Source organism: Cantharellus anzutake (assembly GCF_015039405.1).
Source record: "Cantharellus anzutake strain C23 chromosome Unknown EI90scaffold_55, whole genome shotgun sequence".
Lineage (NCBI taxonomy): Eukaryota > Fungi > Basidiomycota > Agaricomycetes > Cantharellales > Hydnaceae > Cantharellus > Cantharellus anzutake.
In genome coordinates, this window is record NW_024067005.1 from 291186 (window position 1) to 309845 (window position 18660).

The following is an 18660-nucleotide window of genomic DNA, read 5'->3' on the forward strand; positions in this document are numbered from 1 at the left end:
AGCTGAGGGAAGTGTGGGTGGTGGATTATAAGGGGATGGGGACACAGGCCCAGGTTCAGGTGTGGATAGGGGTGTGGGTGCAAGCGTGCGTGTTTGCGTTGTTGAAATTTGCGGTGTTGTCTGACTCTCAGTGTCTGAGGCTCCAGCAGTAGTGGCCGCTCTCCCACTACTAGAGCAACTGGGTGATCCAGGGGATAGTTAAGGGAATTGGAAGGGGGGGGATAGGTTGTCAGCAGGAATGTGGGATTGGCGACTCTGGAAAAAGTCAGTAATTGTCCGCTTCTTTTGGTCAACTGCTGTCTTGTTGCTCATCTCCTGCAATTTTTCCCTGGTAGCTCTCCACTTGGCTGCATGATGCCGCTGTGTACGCTCTGCCTGAATCACATTAATTGTGTTTCCAGGGTAGTGAACTTTGTTTCCGGGGATTGCGCCCCACTGGTTGATCAGTGCTGAGAGGGCTTTCTGCGATTCAGACAGCCGCTCCTAAAGGGGAGGGATTGGCGGAATATTGGGGTATGTGTCTGGTTCATGCTCATCAATTTCACTGAAATTGGAATCAGACTCGCTCTCCAGTGCCAAATCAAAGTTCTCTGTATCAGAGGGAACATCGGCATCACTGGTAGTCATGTCCATAGTTGGTGATGATGGTTTAGTCTGTTTATGTGTGCATGATTTCTGCATGAGTATGTGAGTTTCGGGTTGAATTAAAAATGTGAAAAAAGGACCTTCTGTGCATACAGTCCCAAATTATTTGCGCGCTTGTGTTTTTTCCCCAGAGGCATGCTTAGAACTCTGTTCCGCCGAGTTTTGGAGGGAAAAGGGTACGGGGAGAATTTCCTTTTTCGTTCTCGGCAGTTACTGCCATTCATTTCGATGGTGTTTAGTGTGGCAAACTTGATGGAACTTCAATTTTTATTATTGCGCCCTTGGATTAATAGTGCTCATAGAAGTAGTCTCCTGACACCAGAATGTAATTCACTCGTTACTTGATCAATATGATATTTATTGAAGAAGCGAATCCAAAGACTTGTTAAGGAAGGTCTATCCTACAGGTTTTTGGTGCTCATTTGAGCAGCAGAGCATTGCGCTGAGAATAAGAAGTGATGCAAGTTTTGAAATATTTGCATCCGGAGAGTCGTTACTTATGTATGCTCCCTACCTTACTAACTGGCAACCAGAACTAAAGGGGGTCAACTCTAGTCGATTTTATTACTGAGGTGTAACCTATGGACAAGTTGAGTATATATAGTTACAACGAGGGCAGGCCTGTAAATGGCGGGGCTGAGCAGAGTGGAGCTAATGGGGTTAAACATTAGCCAATTGAATATTACCGACAAGTCAGGTTGCGGGGTTAGCAGAATGGTAGGCGATAACCCAGAAACGGAAAGGAGGGATAGGCCCGAAGGTGGGCTTGCAGGGCAAGCGAGTGTATTGCCCAGTGGAGGTGGGAGTGTGCTAGCGGACATCGGAGCTGTCCGGAAGCCTTCAGGGCTCCTTACTTAGGGAGGCGTAGGTAATAAATTGAAAAGAGGGGGTGGTGACCATTGAGGGATACCAAGGTGATTGCAGAATATGGGAGCTCTGAGGTTAGTGAAGAAGGAGCAGAGGTAGTCCGGAGAGATCGGAGGTAGTGGAAGTCGATGGCCATGGATGGATATGACAGTATCCCCTTCTTAGGCCTGAACCCTTGAAGGCCCAGAATTAGTAAGGTGAGGGGAGCTGTACTTACAGAAAAGGAAAAATGTAGATGGAAGTGAGGAGTGGAGAGAAAGGGAGAGATGGGAGAGGAGTCGGGGTTCCTAAGGAGCTTCGGGTCCAGGCTTGTCTGGGTACCGAGAGTGGAATGCCTCGATGAGGTCGGAGGCATGATCGAGTTCGCCAGCAAGGAGCCATTGTGTCTCCTCATCGGTCCCTTCATAGCCTAGCCACTTGACCAGGTAGAGCAACTTGTTGCATCTACGTTGGTCGATCTTGGAGTCGAGTATCTCTTTGATCTCGAACTCCATCTCGCCTTTGATTTCTATGGGAGGCGGAGGTGGCTGGTGGCAGTTCGGAATGATGTTCAGGATGGAGGGTTCGATCTGCAAGACATGGAATACTGGGTGAATGGCTTGCATGTTTTCCGGCAGGCGGAGAGTGAGGGAGTGGGTTCCAACGCAGGCAATGATCTTGAATGGGCTGAGGTTTTTCTTGGAGAGCTTTTTGGAAGGTTGGGTGGAGTGGGAATACTTGGCCTTTACATAGACTGAGGTTCCTACCTCAAAAGCTGGGGCAGGACTCCGACAGGAGTCTGCCAGGCCCTGATAACGGACCTGAGTGAGGTGCATTTCCTTGCAAAGGAAGTGGTGGAGGGAGTCGAGATCTACAGAGTACTCTTGGGCACGTACTGATTGTCATATCCATACAATCCCGACCTCCGCTCCGGGCTCCCGGAACTCCGAACTCTGACTTCCAGAGTCCTACTTCCCTTCCATCACCTTCTCCTTGCTGACTCCCAAGAGGTTATCCCACCTCTGGCTCGGACACCACCTTCGGTCCGACTCCGGAACATTCCGGGTCCGACCCCAACCTCGACACCTTCCAGACGAGTACGCAAAACCTATGCTCCCAACTCCGGACCTCCGCTCCGGAATCCCGTTTGCGTCTCCATCTCCGGAACCTCCGGTCTTTGCTCCGACCTCGGACTTTGACCCCACCTCCGCTTATACCCATTGTATTGGTTAGCTCAATCCATTTAATTATGTTTGCCAATATTCCGGAGTTTAACTTCCGAGTTCGGACTTTCCGGACTTATGTCGGACCTTGCAACTATTGCATTGCTCCATTCAGTTCCGCTATTCTCCCTCATTCCTATTTGGGCTGCTGCTTCCTTTCTATTCAGTCAGCTAGCCATTCCCCACTCCCAACCTCCTTCCTTCCTCCTTGGGCCTTGGCCCTTCATTCCTCCTTTGAGAAACACCATTGAGTCAAACCCTTGACCCTCAGTGTTGTTCCTCTTTCCATCTCCCTTTGTCTCCTTTTGTCCTACCCTCGCTCCTTTTGATTCCGGACCCCTCCTTATATACAATGTACATAGTAACTTGTAACCTCAGTCCGAAATCGACCTGAATTCCCCCCAAGAGACTTTCCCTCTGCTAGATCCGAAATTAGGGACCCCTAGGACAACCAGCAATGGCACAGCGCTCCGCCTGAGTCACTGAGGCCGAGGTCCTTCCATGCTAAGTCTCCGATTCCTCTCCGGAGTCATCCGAATCCGCTCATTCTAACACTGATGTTAGGTCTCACTCTGGGTGAACGGTGATGTTTGGATGGTAGCCTTTGTTGGCAAAGAATGGAGAGACGCCTGTGGTGGCATTCGGAGCGTTGTTGTAAGCGAACTCCACGAGAGGTAGGAGTTCGGACCAATTGTCCTGCTGGTAGTTACTGTAGATGCACAGGTACTGCTCGAGCATCTGGTTCATCTGTTTGGTCTGACTGTCTCCTTCCAGATGATAACTGGAGGTGAAGTGGAGGTGGATGTTGAGGGCCTTACCAAGTGAACGGAAAAAATGAGAGACAAACTCCGGACACTTCCTGCTCGCCGCCTATGAAATTAAGGACCAAATGGACAAACAGCAATGGCACAGTGCTCCGCTTGAGTCGCTGAGGCCAAGGTCCCTCCTTGCTAAGTCTCCGGTTCCCCTCCGGAATCGTCCGCCCTTGCCCAGTTCTAACAGATATGACAGGCACTGCATACCCTCTGCCCCCTGCCCCCGCTGGGCAATTCACTTGCCTGCCCTGCAAGCTTCGGGCCGATCCCTCCTTTCCATTCCTGGGTTATAGCCCATCACCCCACTAACCCTGTAACCTGACTCATCAGTAATATTCAGTCAGCTAATCTATAAACCTGTTAGCTCCGCTCTGCTCAGTCCTGCCATTCATGGGCCTGCCCTCTATGTAATTATATATACATAACTTGTAGATAGGTTACACCCTAGTGATAAAAAGAGTTCTTGTCATGAACCCACCCAGGGATGGATCCAATCGCTGCCCAGGTGGGTGCTGTCTGGTGGAGCTTGGTGTTCCGGGTCGTCCAACAGTGGGTCGGAGACTGACTGGAGGTGGGGCAGAGCTCCGAGGGTGATGGGGTGTTGAAGGGACTTGGCTTCAGCAACTTGGAATGGAGCGCTGTGCCTGTTATGTTCTCGTTGTCCCCAATTTGTCATGGGAGCTGGCAATGGAGGAACCGAGGCTGCCAGCAGAAGGGGGCTGGAGGCCCCCCCTCACTACTTAATGATGGACACATGTCAGGGCAATAGCCCCAAACCCTGAGCCATATGTAATCACGATGTACATATAGTCACATGGGTAAGCGGGAACTTCTGTTAACTGCTTACACACACCGTAATATACACACCATCGTATCACTTATGGCTCTGTGTGTTGAGCAACCCCACTGAGACCTTGCACTTTTTTAAGTGTATGAGGTGTGTTTGACAACACAACCCACGAAGACAATCAAATTGCATTAACAACTTGACTCGGTAGCACCGATGGCACCTAAACACGCCCACAAGGGCAAGGTTGCATCTGCAGCGATGATAAAGAAAAACGAGCAGTTTATAAAGAAACTGCAATCTCCCATCATGGGAGATTCAAAGCAACAGCTGTCATCAGACGATGATGAGGATCAACATGATCCAGAAAGAACAACCACCTCAGGGCTGGTCCCTGAAGGTTTTAAAAACTTATGTGGAGTAAGTGCGGGGCCCAATACCCCTAGAACTCCATGTCACATTGATCTCACCCAAGCTGGGGAAGATCTCTCACCTCCTCAGGAGGTGATCGACTTGCATGATAAACACGTAAGTGTCAGGGAGCGACCCAGGGTCAAGAGTGCCTGGGTGTGTCACCTGGCACTGAGGGCCCAATAGGGTGTAACATGGGCACGTGTACTAATGGGCCCGGCACAAAAGGGCATCCCTGGCCACTTAGACTAAAGTGGGAAGTGTGAGAAGAAGGTTACTTCTCAGTTCCCACTTAGGCTGTGTTTATGTACATGCAGTTGAAGGTCACATGGGGGGCACCACATCATCTACTACACAGCCATATCCACCTGGGTATCTCCATAAGAGATCCCAGGAGCATCTGGTGTGTAGGGCGTCACCTGGTGTGTCCGGGTCCGGGCGTGTTGCACAGCTGGGTTAATGGTACATCGATGCAAGGAAAGTTGTCCGTGTAGTAGAAGAAGGAAGAAAGGAAAGAAGAAAGAAGAAGGGAAAGAAAGAAGGAGAGAGGAGGGAAGAGAGAAGGGTGGAAGGAGGGTGGGGGCACTGGGTGAGGGTAGTGGGATCAGGTGGGGCCGGACCGGGTGGAGTGGGGTCAGGCAGGTGTGCCCTGACAGTAAGCACCGAACAATCAGCCCAAAAAGCTGATTGGATACAGTTACAGGAAACTCCAGGGCCCCACTATCCCCTGGAGTCCTCCCCCATTCCCCCAAGTCAAGTCCCAAAGGCAGACAAAGGGAAACAGAGGGAAGAACCTCCGCATTGGCTATCCAAAAAACTACTGGACTTGTTCCAGGTCCCGTCTGAATGGAGGATGAAAAACGAAGATCAACTTCTTCTCAGGCTAAAGGCCTGAGAAGGTGCAAAGAAATGCCCTGAGAGCAGGATCTCTCAGAGTGCAGAAGCTCAAAAAGAACTTCCACTGTTTACACTACCCCATGCCATGCCAGACAAGGCAAGGTCACTAATCTCGGGGGAGGTCTCTGAGATCATGAAGAGGAGGCGAACCGAAATGAGGGGGTTTGCTGAGGAAGCCTTACAGAAAAGTAAGGAAAAACCAGCGAACAAACCCCTCTATGAAAGGGAAGCGCCCTCCATGACAGCCTCACCTAAACAAAGCAAGCATGGAGTCTTTACTCCAAGAACTGTCAGGGCACACCCGCCTGACCCGGCCCCACCCGGCCCCACTTCACCCGGTACCCTGCCACCCAGTCCTCCCCTACCTCCTTCCCCCTTCTTCTTTCTTTCTTCCTCCATTCCACTCTCTCTTTACTTGTCTCACCTTCTCTTTATTTCCTCTTTATTCTACACGGACGACCTTTCCTTGTATCAATGTACCATTGACCCACCTGCAGCACGCTCATGACACGCCCAGCCCGGGCGCCTCGGGCGACCCCCGCTATGTCCAGCTCGCGCGCCCACAGCGGACGCCCTTGGGATCTCCCACGGGGACACCCGGGTGACTACGGCTGTATGCAAGGATGACGTGGCACCCGTCATGTGACCTAAGCCGCATGTATATAAACATACCTGAAGTGGGAACCGAAGAAGTAGCCTTCTTCTCACCCTTTTCCACTTCAGGTAAGTAACATAGTATCCCCTTTTAATAATAATAACACCCTTTTCCACTTCAGTCTAAGTGGCCAGGGACTGCCTCCTGAGCCGGGCCCGCCAGTACGCACGCCCGCTCCACACCCCGCGAGGCTTCTAGTGTCGGGCGTCTCACCCGGGCCTCCTCTACCCCGGACGCGTCCCTGACAAGAACCCCTTCTGGAACCTCCAGAAGCGGCAATGTAAACTGGGGAGAGTCACTACTCACCCAGCCAAACTTCCTCCTGGAAAACCAGGAATCACGCATAATAAATGCAATAAACTTGATCCAAAAAAAGATTGAGGCAACGAGCCATAATAGCACAGCTTGTCTAGAGAAAGAATGGCCAACACAACCAACATGCTGACTGATAAAATCAGCGAGCAAACTGACTTGCTGAAGGAAATAAACTTCTCACAAAATAGTAAGGAAACAAAAAATACCCCTGGGCCATGGGCCAGGATAAAACCAGAACTTGTGAAAAATTCACGAAAATAACAACCAGTGAAAGTACACTGGAGTATCATCAGCAACTCGACAGAGGTGCAAAGGAGATCCTTCTCCCAAGGATAGGAGATGTCATATCCATCCCCGGCCAATGACTTCCGGTCCCTCCGATCCCTCCGGTCTACCTCCGCTCCTTCTCCACTAACCGAGGAGCCCCTGTATTCCGCAATCCCCTCGGTACCCCTCGATGGTCACCACCCCCTCCTTTCAATTTATTACCTACGCCTCCCTAAGTATGGAGCCCCAAAGACTTCCGGACAGCTCCGACGTCCGCTAGCGCACTCCTGCCTCCGCTGGGCAATACACTCGCCTGCCCTGCAGAGTCCAGCTTCGGGCCTATCCCTCCTTTCCATTTCTGGGTTATCGCCTGCCTTTCCGTTAACCCCGTAACCCGACTCGTTGGTAATATTCAGTTGGCTAATGTTTAACCCTGTTAGCTCTGCTCTGCTTGGCTCCGCCATTTGCGGACCCGTCTTCGCTGTAACTATATATATATCCAACTTGTACATAGGTTACACTTCAGTAATAAAATCGACTAGAGTTTACCCCCTGTAGTTCTGGTTGCCAGTTAGTAAGTTAGGGCATGGACGTGTTACTTGGCACAGCGCTCCTGGCATAAATCGCTGAGGCCGAAGCCCTCCGCCACGGAGACTCTCCTTCGTCTCAACCTGGTCTCTGACAGTATTTTATTACTCCCTGACTAGTACACGTCTTGTATGGCACCAAAAGCCCCTCGCACTTGTTCGCAACTACGCACATTAGTTCCCAACTCTGCCTCACCGTCCCCAGAACCCTCACAGCCTGGTCCTAGTCGATTGGCGAGAAACCCAGTTGAGTTTCGAAGCTTTTCTAACCTTGAAACCCCTCTCCCATCGACTCCGATCATGCGCCCCGTTAGGAATCGATCACCAGTTGCAGATTCCGACTTCAGAGACGCCACGGAACAACCCATAGACCCCATCCACTTCTTTGGACTTGGTTCCAAGGTCCCCCACTTCGTCGACCCTCCTCCTGCTGATCCTCCCATTCCTACTGTCCCAACCGCCGACAATGCCGAACCCACCTCCAACGTGGCTATTGCACAATTAGCCCAAGCCATTGCCAGCCTGGCTCGCCACACCGGACATCCACCACCACCACCATCCTCTGCTCTCTGGACCAAGGTCCGTGAGCCTGAACAGTTCAACGGGAAGGATCCTCGAGAACTCCGAGTATTTCTGGTCCAATGCGAACTCAATTTCCAGGACCGTCCCCTCGCTTTTGCTAGCGACCGTGCTAAGGTCATCTTTGCACAGTCCTACCTCAAGGGAATGGCCCTCAATTGGTTCGAGCCGGATCTATTATTCAATCAAAATTCTATGCTTCGTCCGCGATGGATGAATGATTATCAAGAGTTTGTTAATGAACTTCAAACTAACTTCGGCCCTCACGACCCTGTGGGCGATGTCATATCCATGCATACCCGACCCCGACCCGACTTCCGGACCTCCTCCCTCTTCACCTCCGGAGTCCTACCCTACCGCTGCCCGCTCCGATACTCACCTTCGGTCCTGGCAACACACCTCCTTTTACCTCCACTCCTTTCCCTCTCCTCCCCTATCTCCGTCCGCTCCGATACTCACCTCGGACCGAACACTGCCCCTCTCGCCACCCTCCCACTACACCTCCACCCTTCTGTCATCCTCCTACGCTTCTCCCGTCCGCTCCGATACTCACCTTCGGACCTGACAACTCTCCTTTCCGCCACTCCTTCCCTCTTCCCTTTCTCCTCTCTCTCCCCTCTGGTACTCTTCCGCCAACCTCCCGCCAAGTTACGACCTTCCACCGCTGTCCCGTACTTCGTACTTGGGCACCGCTCGTACCTTTGCTCCGAGCCTCCATCATAGTCCCTACCTCGAACTTTGACTCCACCTCAGTCTTAGTCCATTGCATTGGTGACCTCATACTACGTAAACACCATTGCCAATATTCCTCGGACTTTCAACCCCGCCTCCGTAAGCTCCATAAGCTCCACAACCTCCGAGCTTTGCGGATCACCTTCGGCACTTTCGCTGCTTGTAATGAATCTCTCGCGTTTTCCCCTCATCCCTATTTGGACTGCTGCTTCTTCCCATTCTAGCCAGTTAGTCATCATCCCCACTTCTCACCATCCTCCTGCCCCTCTGGGCCTCGCCCTCCCTACCTCCTTTCGGACGTATCACAGGTTCTGCCTTATGACCTTTGGTACCGCTCCACTTCTGTCTACCCTTTGTTCCCGTTCGGATGTCTTCATTCCGATTCGGATCCCCTTTGTATCCTTGTGCTTTTGCCCCCTCCACGATATATATCGGCGCTTGTTGTTAGAATGGGTGGAAACGGACGACTCCGGAGTGGAATCGGAGACTTAGCATGGAGGGACCTTGGCCTCAGCGACTCAAGCGGAGCGCTGTGCCATTGCTGTTTGTCCATTTGGTCCTTAATTTCACAGTAGGTGAGCAGGAAGTCTCTTGGGGGCATTTCAGGTCGATTTCGGACTGAAAACCAAGACGAGTATGTACAAGCGCCGATATATATAATGGAAGGGGCAAAAGCACAAAGAGAACAAAGGGTGACCGAATCAGAATGAAGATGTCCGAACGGGAACAAAGGGTGAAGGGAGCGGAGTGGTACCGAAGGTCACAGGGCAAGACCTGTGATACGTCCGAAAGGAGGTAGAGAGGGCGAGGCCCAGAGGGGCAGGAGGATGAGGGGAAGTGGGGGTGATGACTAACTGGCTAGAATAGAAGGAAGCAGTAGTCCAAATAGGGATGAAGGGAAAATGCGAGAAATACATTACAGGCGGCGAGAGTGCCGAAGGCGGTCCGCGAAGCTCGGGGGTTGCGGAGCTTACGGAGCTTATGGAGGCGGGGTTGGAAGTCCGAGGAATATTGGCAATGGTGTTTACGTAGTATGAGGTCACCAATGCAATGGACTAAGGCCGAGGTGGAGTCAAAGTCCGAGGTGGGGACTATGACGGAGGCTCGGAGTAAGGTACGAGCGGTGTCCGAGTGCGAAGTACGGGACAGCGGTGGAAGGTCGTAACTTGGCGGAAGGGTGGTGGAGGAGGAGAGAGGGGACAGGTAAGGAAGAGGGAGTGGCGGAAAGGAGAGTAGTCAGGTCTGAAGGTGAGTATCGGAGCGGACGGGGGAAGCGTAGGGGGATGACGGGAGGGTGGAGGTGTTGTGAGGGGGGAGCGGAGTTGTAGGAAGGGTGGCGAGTGGGGGGATGTTCGGTCCGAGATGAGTATCGGAACGGACGGAGAAAGGGTCGGAGAGGTAAGAGGAGGGGTGTGTTGCCAAGACCGAAGGTGAGTATCGGAACGGCAGCGGTAGGTTATGACTCTGGAGGTGAAGAGGGTGGAGGTCCGGAAGTCAGATCGGGGTCAGGTATGCACGGATATGACACTTGTACATACTCGTTTTGGCCTCAGTCCGAAATCGACTTGAAATGCCCCCTAGAGACTTTCCCTCTGCTAGATCCGAAATTAGGGACCCCTAGGACAACCAGCAATGGCACAGCGCTCCGCCTGAGTTGCTGAGGCCAAGGTCCTTCCATGCTAAGTCTCCGATTCCACTCCGGAGTCGTCCGAATCCGCCCATTCTAACAGGTGATGCCGAAGTTCAACTAATGACCCTGGACATGAAGGATGGGCACCACATCAATAAATACATCATCGAGTTCAACTGACATGCCTCTCAACTTCATGGTTACGGAGAAGCCGCGCTTTGTTGTTTTTTCTATAACGGATTGCCGGAACATATCAAGGACGATATTGCCAGAGTAGGTAAACCCTCTACTCTTTCTGAACTTCGCACCTTGTCACAAACTCTCGATGCGCGCTATTGGGAGCGTAAATCAGAAGTTACATGTCATGCGAAACCCTCTTCCTCTAACGTTTTCGACAAGTCCACCGCCGCTTCTCATTCCGACCCCGACCCTTCCTCCTCCTCTTTCAACTCCACTTCCGGTAGTAGGCCTCCGAAGGACAATAAGAAGTCTGAGGCCAGCTCCACTAAGCCGGACCTTTCATCTAAACTCGGAGACAACAGCAAGCTCACGCCACAAGAGCGTAAGCGTCGTCTCGACGAGAAACTTTGTATGTTCTGCAGTCAGTCTGGCCACATGGTCAAGGACTGTCCCAAGTCTTCTTCTTGCGTGTCTAAGGTCCATTCAGCCCAGACCGAGGAGCAAGGATCCGCTTCTGCAGAAGCAAAAAATTAGTCCGCACCCCCATGGACTCTGCACAGACCAGGGGTTGCGATCCTTCCTTCTGTGCGCTCAAAGAAGTGCATTTAAACGCATCTTCCATTTCCGATTTATCCTCCCTCCATATTCCTGTTTCATTCTCTCTTTCAAATGGTCTATTTTCTCCTCTCAATGTTGACCCTTCGGTTAATGTTCTACCCGTTGTAGATAGTGTTGCTGATGTACCACTCTCTCCTCCGCCCCCTCCGACTACTTCCGTAGATCGATCCACCTCTCTCCGCTGTAGGAGAAATAATATTCAAAGAATAAAACAATGATCTATCAGAATAGTCAACGAACAGGTGACAAGTTCAGACGTTTAACAGATCTCATGATCTTTATGAGACTGGACAGACATTAGAAGATCATTATAAAATATCTACACCCATGTAGTATGAGATTTAATCTACTACAATCATGCCTAGAACTTGACATAGGTGTAATATTCAAAGAATATATCCCTACAACAGGAAAATAGCACATAGACGGCAGAATAAGAAGGAACATTGGGAAAGAAATGTAAATATCTCGGGAACCAGTAAACTTTTGACTGTAATCTTTTTACCATCTGGAAGGACTGTTTCTTAACTTTATCCACGGTTTTGTTTCATTCTAAAAGCTTCAAAACTGACGGAGATATCGCTCAAACGGCGAAACACCTTATAATTCATATATATTTATTTGCTAATTCTTACAAAAGGTAATGTGACTCAAGGGAAATATATTGGCGCCCGGGAGTCTGGCGGACCGAATACCATATGATAGAGTATTCCCCGGCGCGGGCGGACAGTTTTTGATCGCATCAGAAGAGGAGAAAATGCTAAAAAACCGGATCTTGTATATTTTCCCATGATTCATCAAAACTTTTTGATTTTAAGCCCAAATAAATCGGAACAAAGGAATGATTGATGATCTGGATCTCGGATCATAAGCATGAAGTGATTCAGAAGTCCGCGGATCAGTTAATTAATTGGGAAGGCTCTAGAACATTAGTAATGATGTGGCTTCACAAAAAGGGGTCAATTAGAGAACAGTCTAGAAAGTTCCTTTATAGCCGAGTCATTTCTAAAGATAACCGTTCGTAATTAAGGCGGTGTAGAGCATAGCTTCAGCGCTACAAGATCCCGCTGAGATCGGCCCAAAAGACAAAGAAATGAATTACTTATTGCTGAGTCATGTCCTAAGTCCATTATTAAGCTTACACAGCCCAACCCCCTATATCATTCTAGAACTATCTATAATACAAATGTAGCACATGTAACTAGTGCGAGGCGTGGGAGTAGAGAGGCCTCTGAAAAGCATAAAAGGCCACCGCTTCTGCCCCCTCTCAAACCTCAGGTAGAAATAAAAGTTTAATTCTCCTCACCAGTGGTTGGTTCGTTTGCTCCAAAAGATAAAAGCAAATATTAGTTGTTAGCTAATATAAAACTAACACGTCACTCTAAGCGTGAGTTAGGGTCAGTTAGACACAGCTGAACAAAAGTGTCATAGTGAGAATTAGTGAGAATTTGGTGGAGGGACTTCTTAATTGAATAATCTCTCAGCAATACTTGGTTATCACACCACAGGAGAAAAGTGAGCGATCCTGAACCTGCTAGATAACTAGCACGCACTCTAAGCGATAGAAAGAGCAGTTTGGTCACTCCTGTATTGAGTAACATTTATTGCGGAATTATTTTATTAGCAGTTTTCCTTCAGTAAATTATCAGGAAAATCACATCCTACTGAAAAGTGGTAAATATAGGTGTAATATTGACTAGAAATCATAGTAAAGTCAATATAGAATTTTATCCGTAGACGATCTATACATCAGGTGAGATGGTTGGGGGGTGTTTATTGTTGTTTAGACAGTGAACAATCATATATTTGGCAACCAAAACACGGTCAGTACGCAAATCAGCACAAACTCTAATATCGTTATTGGACGTAGGAAACTGGTTACATAAGGTGATCCAGCTCCGCTCCTTCAGCGCCAAGTATCCGTCAACCCAGCCTCTAGCAGCTCCCTCAAGGAGCTAGAACATCACTCGTTGCCGGTACACCCAATTGGGTGCCAAGTACCCGTCAACCAATTCTCAGGAAGCTCCCTCAAGGAGTCGTTATCTCACTCACTACCGGTACGCTCCCTCGAGCACCAAGTACCCGCTAGCCCTATGTCCTCGACTAGTCCCGTTCTGGACATTCTCTCAACCTGTGATCCTATACACCCATGCACGGTACACTCACGTAACGAGCGCCAAGTATCCATTGTAACAGACTCCCATTCACCGCGAGGTCTCAGCTTTCTGTCAAAAGCTCCAAGGTTATCGGACAATTCTAATTACACGACTAGGCTGCCCTACTTACATGAGGTGGACGATTCCAAGTCGTTTATAAGGATGGAAAGAAATGGATTGCCCTTAACCCATTTCTTTAACAGTGGTGCCCCAACCCTGGTGCAACTAGATCGCACCATGCCACTAAGGACGCCAGCTCAATCGACACACAACCATGATACCTTGGCGTCATCCACACAAGACACCCTCTCCTACCAGGTACCTGACTCCACAGCAACATCTTCCCCATGGGGTGATGTGCGAACCTTGCCTGAAGCCGTTCAGAGGCGATGAGATCTCACACTCATCATAGAGGCCATCAGAGAGTTCGAGGGTGGAGTTTTCAACGATCCCAATGCCCCTATGACCAAAATCCGTAATTGGAGGAGAATCATGCCAGCCTGGCTTGAAAGAGAACTCGTCCCCGATGACGGTGCTAAGCCAACACTGCGATACCAGCTTGCGCCCCTAGATCGACTAGGATTGACTGATATGTTCTCGAAGATTTCAGCGTTCACACATCTGGCCGCTGCCACCAAATTCACCACAGGCGAATTTGTCATAGACCCGTGTGGCGATTTCTCACTTATGCTGGCTGAGAAAGGCTGGGCATCACAGAAGGAATTCGATATTGTATGGCACTTCCTTGACCAACGGCTCAACGCCTTCAAGAAGCACTTTGATTCCATAAAAAGGGCTGACGACCCTTCACAAGAGTTTGACAAATCGCGGCTCGGCGGTTTCAGGCCAGCCAGTGTGCCACACACCACTTTCACTGACCCGGAATCGGTCGAAAGGGCATGGTCCGCAGAGATTAGGCCTACCCGCGAGTCGACCCGCAAGACGTTGGGTTGGGAATTAAACAGTCAGCGTGAACCAGCAGTCGACGAAGTCACCTTCATACATCAATGCCAGCAGCTGCCAATAGAGCTCCCTGTTCCCCGGCCCAGCATAAACGTTGCTGCAGCGATGTTACGAAGGGATGAAGGGACCGTACCAATAACGGACCGTCCACGTGAATCCTATACGCTCCATGATCCCAAGAAAGACCTGGACTATGCAGAGTTTGTTCAAGGCCTCAAGGGCAGAAAGACAAAGGTGGGTCCCGCCGACAAGAGGCATCAGAACGATAGGAACAGACCTGGGCCCAATACGGGTCTCTCCCACTCCTTGTTTCGAGATCCTCTCGCTCCTATAAACCTCAGTATGGAGCCAGTTAGCTCTGGACCTCAACCGTGGCCACAATGTCGCTGAGGCGACGAACCACCACAGCCGCCTGCTCCTCCAGACCCACCTCTAGCCCAGGGTGGGCCACCTCCACACAACTATCTGCCGCCTCCATCAGGAGGTCAAGCAGGTGCGCTGCCGCCACCGCCACCGCCTATGCTAGGAGGACAGGCAGGTGCGCCACCGCCACTGCCACCACCTGCGCCAGGAGGTCAGGCAGGGGCGCCTCCACCTCCACCACCTCCAGGGCCAGGCGCCATAATTCCTCACCAAATGCCAGGAATCAGGCCATACCTCCCATTCGACTGGACACAACCTTATGTCGATCGTAAGTACACTACGTCAGATTTCCCCAAGTTCGATGGCTCGATCAACAGTTATATAACCTGGTGCAGTATCTGTCGAAACTTAGCAAGACACTCGGTGGCCTTCACCCAACAAATGGCAGGAGTCCTGCCTGAGAGGTTTAAGGGCAAACTTGCGGACTGGTGGACTACTGTCCCAACAGCCGACAAGCTGTATTTCACTCGAAATTGGGAGGCTTTACACAGCTACATATTACACTACTTCTTGACACCTGCGTTTATTGACAAAATACGAGAGCGTTTCCACTCATGTCGATACTGTAAAGGTGAGGGTCACACGAGAGACACTGCTCGATTTCGTGACATGCAAGTTGCGATTACTGTGTACTCTCTACCCTCTGGCTGATGTACCAAGTCAGGATGTCTTGAAGGGTGAAGTCCAAAGGTTATTGGAGGACGTTCCCAGAGGATGGTGGGCTCATGTCAACATTGACCATCTTGAGACAGCAGAGGCACTCCAACGAATGGTCGCGCTCAAACACGACGAGCTGGTGGCCACCGAAGAGTACAGCATCGACGCCATTGCCAACAAGGTCGCCAGGTGGAACCTCGAAAGGAACAAACGTGGAACAGATCGGGTAGAAGCTTGAAGCGCAGCTGCAGTGTCGGAGAGCCACACCTACCCCATGAGTGACTTCAAATCATGTAAGAAGCCACCTCGACCCTGTAGACATTGCGGGAGTGCCCTGCATTGGGACAACGATTGTCCACCTCGTAAGGCAGACCGGACCAAGAGTGATCGCAAGGATCGAGGTGGTCCCTCCAAGTTGGAGCATTCCTATCAACGGGCGTATACCGCCTTGGTGGAAGGGCAGGAAGCGGAATTTGCAGTCGCTTACACCGAGTTTTGTACCCTGGCTGACTCAGATCCTGCGGATGTACTAGATGTAGAGAGCCCCAAAGAGACGCCTGATGCCTACCTTGTTGCGTGCACTTGGGGTGAAATTCCCTGTGAGGAGAAACTCATCGGTGCGACCAGGACCGTGGGTGAAATATATGAGGCACGCAAGTTGTTCGGTCATCCCCCGGTTCAGCAGTCCTTGGGATCTGATGCATGTAGAGTGCGATGTCGCGTGAATGCCATCAACGGCCACGAGGTCGAGGCGTTGGCGGATTCTGGAGCCACCTGCACGCTGATGTCCGCTGAATTATTTGATCGCATTAAAAGCGAAGGATCCAGACTCCGGCAAGGGATGAAGCTGAATTTGGTCCAACTGACCAGAAAGGCCAAATGTCAGGGTTACACGGTCATAGACCTTTATCTACCATCACAGCTGGGGCACTTTCTGTTGCAGGATGTGGAAGCCTACGTCCTCAAGGGCATGATGGTTCCATTGCTTATAGCCGAGGACGTACAGACAACCTACCAGCTGCACACAATGCACCCACCCGAATGTGAATATTGGCAGGTCGCGGATTCGGAGCATCAGGTTCCCCTCAGGAGCCAGTTGCACCATCGATCAATTTATCAAGTGACGCTATTACCAGATGCACCTGCTGAGGTCAAGAAGACGGCGAAGTCAGGAACTGGGTGCCTGTTAGACACTGGTCCGGGGTCGGCACCGAGGGTCGCCGTTGCGGGCCGCTATAGGCCGCGATGGCTGTGATGCTGCGAACAAGGCCCGGGGGTAGGGCATTTGGCCTCAGCAACTCTAAAGGGAGTGCTGTGCCCCCTAGCTGTCTCTTGGCCCTCATTTCGGACTCACTGGGGTTGCCTTGTTGGGGTCAGGACTTAGGGGTCGTGGTCACATCGATATTAGAGCTAAGGTACAATAAAGTATCATACAGGATATATATAGGAGGAAGGAATGAATGGAAGCGGACCCGGGCCGAAGGCCGAAGGGTCCGGAAGCAAACAAGAATAAGGAGCGGGGTTAGCCGCATAGCGGCCGGCAATGACCGAGGGTCAAAACAAACAATAACAGATAAATAAAGGAAAGAGCGTAGGGCCGTGATAGCGGTGATGGTATTATAGTGGCGCTGGACTCGGAGTTGGGCCGGAGTCGGGCGTGGGGATGATAGCGGCCCTGTAGGGGCCAAGTGGGCGGGGTAGGGGAGTCACGCTGGGCATGGTGCCGGAGGCGGACTCAGGGCAGGAAGGTTGGTGTGGCTGTGGGGGAGTCGGCCAGGTGCAGGGGAGCCTAGGGGCAAGTGGGGAAGTGAGCAGGGAGTCCTCAGGGAGGATAGGGCTGAGGTCAGGCTCGGGCGGCATTGGGATGGGCGGCTAACGGGCCGGAATGCATGGCCATGACAGTGCCTGAAGCTAGTTGAAGACGTGACCCTAGAACCATACACAGTGAGACAGGTTGAAGTTACTGGTAGTTACGACAGCAGCTCGGGAATGTGATTGGTCGAAGGTTGGAGCAGTCAGTGGAGCCCGGGAGGTTATTTGCCACCACCCATCATGCTGGTAGACACTTGGGACACCGTCCGATTGCCTTTGACCAACCCAAATCCATATCCGATCAGAGTTCCCAAGGGTGAAATCGTCACCACCATGCAGCGACCACAAGAGGTCCTAGACCGTGCAGACCAATTGACTGAGAACCAACTGCGTGAGTTCACTAGGAAAGGTGCATTGTATCAAGCCATGACCACTGGCTTGTCGACCCAAAAACAACTAGAAGTCGAGGTGGATGCCTTCAAGCCTCTAGTCAGGCCCAAGACTGCGGAGACGCCACCAGGGGAAGAGACGTGGCCAGAAGCATTGACCCAAGTTGTGGACATTAACCTGGAGCTATCCCTCGACGAAAAGGAGCAGCTACAAAGGATCGTGCAGTGCCATGCCAAGGCTTTTGCCACGACCAGTAACTTGGGACGTTACGATGCCAAGGTACACATATCGTTGAAGCCTGATGTCAAGCCCATCTCTCTCCCTCCCTACCACACGTCACCACTAAAGAGGGAGATCATCGATAAGCAACTAGATTCCTGGTTGGAAATGGGAGTGATAGAACCATCTCGAAGTCCTTGGGGTGCTCCCATCATAATCATCAGCCAAAAGGGGAAGAACCAGTTGTGCGTAGACTGGCGCAAGCTCAACGAAGTTACTATACCCGACGAATTCCCTATTCCAAGGCAGACGGACATCTTGCAGGCTCTGTCAGGGGCCCAGTACATGTCCACCTTCGATGCCCTGTCTGGATTTACACAACTCGAGTTCGATCAGGAGTTGAGAGACAAAACGGCTTTCCGTACTCACAGAGGGCTATACCAATTCACCAGAATGCCTTTCGGTTGGAGGAATGGACCCCCAGTGTTCCAGAGAGTGATGCAAGAGGTCTTGGCCCCCTTTCTATGGCAATTCGCCCTGGTGTATATAGATGACATCATGGTCTACTCGCTCTCCTTCCACCAGCACCTAGATCATTTGGATAGGGTCCTGGGAGCGATAGAATCAGCTAACCTTACACTCTCCCCACCCAAGTGTCACATGGGATACCAGAGTCTCCTGTTGTTGGGACAGAAGGTCTCTCAACTCAGACTATCCACACATCGCGAGAAAGTCCGCGCCTTACTCGAACTAGAAGAACCCCGCAACCAGAAGGCACTATGCACGTTCTTGGGGATGGCCGTATACTTTTCGGCATTTATACCCCAGTACTCACTCATAGCATGACTGTTGT